Source organism: Triticum aestivum, chromosome 3D (genome assembly GCF_018294505.1).
Source record: "Triticum aestivum cultivar Chinese Spring chromosome 3D, IWGSC CS RefSeq v2.1, whole genome shotgun sequence".
NCBI classification, from domain to species: Eukaryota; Viridiplantae; Streptophyta; class Magnoliopsida; order Poales; family Poaceae; genus Triticum; species Triticum aestivum.
In genome coordinates, this window is record NC_057802.1 from 567325291 (window position 1) to 567328490 (window position 3200).

The 3200-nt window shown below is 58.4% G+C and overlaps 1 pseudogene; it reads left to right on the plus strand.

Annotated features, from left to right (window-relative positions):
- Positions 1 to 259: 259 nt before the first annotated feature.
- LOC123076533 (chitinase CLP-like) lies at positions 260 to 1571 on the plus strand (annotated as a pseudogene).
- The last annotated feature ends 1629 nt before the right edge of the window (positions 1572 to 3200 follow it).

Below are 3200 nucleotides of genomic sequence, written 5' to 3' on the forward strand. Positions count from 1 at the left end.
TGCAAATCTCGATACCCTACGGCGATAAATTCGTCGGAAGCCGCCCTATCCGAGCTCCAAAGCTCCATCGAGTTCAAGTTGGCCCTCCAACCCAATGGCGTACGCCCGCGCCAAATCACTCACGCCCTGTGTTTGATTTTCGGCCGAAAAAAGTGGATTTCGGCCGAAAAAAGTGGATTTCGGCCTAGGGCGAAAAAAAGCTCAAACCGAAAATCAAAACACAGCTCACGCCCAGTAGCCTACTAGTACCTCTGCTACTATGTACAAGAGAATGCGACAACTACCAAGTCGTTGTAGCGAATCACGCTCCTGGGCGGCTGCGCTCGCGGCACTGCTGCCGCTGGCGGTGCTGCTGAGGACGTCGGCCGAGGACGACAATGGCGGATCGCCCATCCTGGCGCGCGTCAGCAAGGACGCCTCCACCTCCCTCTACACCATGGCCATCAAGGTTGGTGGGGTGCCGCTCCTGCTCGATCTCGCCGGCCCGATGCTCTGGCTCGCCAACTGCCCCACCCCGCACCGCACCATCCCCTGCGTCTCCCCCGACTGCGACGAGATCACTACTACGTACCGCCCGCCTGGCTGCCCGAAGCCCCTCCCTGGCCCAGATGGGCAGTGCGCCTGCCTCGCCTACCCGCGCAACCCGGTCGACGGACGCTGCCGCTCTGCCGACGCCACCACCATCACGCTAGCTGCCAATGACACGGATGGCCAGAACCCGCTATTCCCGTTCCCCTTCCGCGCAGTCGGGTCCTGCGCGCCGGGGGAGCTTCTGGCGTCGCTCCCGGCCGGTGCGGCAGGCGTCGCGGGGCTCTCAATGCTGCCGCTGTCGCTACCGACCCAGTTTGCATCCTTGCTCAGCGTGGCGAAAGAGTTCGCGTTGTGCCTGCCCAGCGGAAGCGATGGCGTAGCAATCTTCGGCGGTGGCTCGTTCCAGCTGCTCGCCGCGCCACATGTGGAGCTCGCCGAGCGCCTCAGACAAAACCCGCTCCCGCTCCTCAAGCACCCCTACAACGGCCGCTACTACTTCGGCATCAGCGGCCTTGCCGTGAACCAGCAGCGCGTGCCCACACCGCTCGGCGCCTTCGACCTCCAAGGCAGCAGCGGCACGGGCGGCGTCGTGTTCAGCACCGTCACGCCCTACACCGCTCTTCGCTGGGACATCTACTGGCCGCTCCGCAACGCGTTCGACGCGGCCACGAGCGGCATCGCGCGCGCGGACAAGGTGCGCCGTTCGACATGTGCTACCAGGCGTCCGCGCTCACCGTGACCCGGGTAGGCTACGCCGTGGCCAACATCGACATGATGCTGGACGGCGGGCGGAACTGGACGCTGCCCGGCGCCAGCTCGCTCGTGCAGGTGAACGACCAGACGGTGTGCTTTGCGTTCTCCAGATGGCGTCGTCCATGCCGACGGCAGCCGACTCACCGGCGGTCATCTTTGGGGGGCACCAAATGGAGAACAACCTTCTGATGTTCGATCTGGTGAAAGAGACGTTCGCGTTCAGTGGGCTGCTCCTCGGCATCCGCACTACGTGCAGTAACTTCAACTTCACCATGGGGAGTTACTGAGAGTGTCACTGGTCTTGCGATCGAGTCTACCCCCAGCGTACGGTTTCGTTTCCAGACTTTGGTTGGAAGCACTTCTAGTGTTGTTGTTGTAACAAGAATAAGAGCATCTACAGCAGGGATGGCAAATCCGGCCACTCAAACTCCCGCGGGCGCGTCAGCGGAGACCGACCGTTCACGTCTCAAATAAAGCAATCTACATCCGGATACCTAAATTATCATATCTTAAATATATACGAATTCATGCAACTATGTCCATGCACACGAATCGTCCGGCTACACCATCACTACATTAAACATGCCATCGGACTATCAAAATTTGACATGTTTGGCTATGGTGGAGATCATCCACGGATGCCCTTGCCCTTCCCGGGGCCCTTACCGTCCTTCTCGCGGAAGTACTGGTCGAAGACGCAGTAGGGATCGAGCCAGAGCTGTCCTCGCCGTCATGGCCCTCCTTCCTCCTTCGGTGGCAGTCCGGCCATGGCACAGACTCCCGATTCTGCTCTCGGGCGAGGGCGCGCGTGTTCCTCCGCTGTCGTTTCTTAACAATGCGGGCGCGAATGGCTTCCTCCTCTGCGGCCGCCCGCGCCGCCACATCAGCCGCTTCTACCATGATATGGGCCTCCGCGGCCCTGATCCTCTCCTTCCCATGACGGGTTGCTCATTGCCGGTGGGACTCGTAGTCTGCCCCACCGGTGATGGGGAAAGAGGAATTTTTCGGCTACCGGAACCGCGATGATCCAGCCCAGAGGACCCGAACGCTCCTTGAGCCGACACAACGGAGTCGTGCCGGACAGATCCATCTGCGACCGGGCGCTGTCCTCCCGGAGCGGCAGAGTGCAATGCGGACCGCCATTGCCACCTCCAACACGCACGGGATGACAGACCAATCGACGGATCCGGACTGGTCGGAGTCAGATCCGCTGCCCGCCTTGCTGGAGACGACGGGAAATCGCCGGCGGTGAGCTCGGGTGGCGAAGGGAGTGGATGGGAGAGGAGTGTGAAGTGGCTAGGATTTGGTCCGGCGAGCGGATGAGGACGAATATATGTGGGGTCGGGTGCGCCGGCGTGGGCCGGGACCAATGTGGCGGACATGCCCGGGCGCCCCCATATCCACCCCATATATTTGGGCTGGGTATGAGGGGTCTCGGTAAGTCCGGGCGTTTGAGGCCCGTTTGAGGCGTCCGTCTAGGTCGAAATTTCGTGACCGTACAGTGACCAGCGTTTGAGGGTTTGGGGCGCTCGGCTGTAGATGCTCTAAGGGTCGGTTCTTTTGAAAGCTTCATTGAAATAGGCTTTCACCCCGTTTTACAAATAAATCAACCATTAAATCCATACAAGAAGTATGGTGAAGGAAATATTCCCCAGAGGCAATAATAAAGTTGTTATTTATATTTCCTTATATCATGATAAATGTCTATTATTCATGCTAGAATTGTATTAACCGGAAACTTAGTACATGTGTGAATATATAGACAAAATAGAGTGTCCCTAGTATGCCTCTACTTGACTAGCTCGTTAATCAAAGATGGTTAAGTTTCCTGACCATAGACATGTGTTGTTATTTGATGAACGGGATCACATCATTAGAGAATGATGTGATGGACAAGACCCATCCGTTAGCTTAGC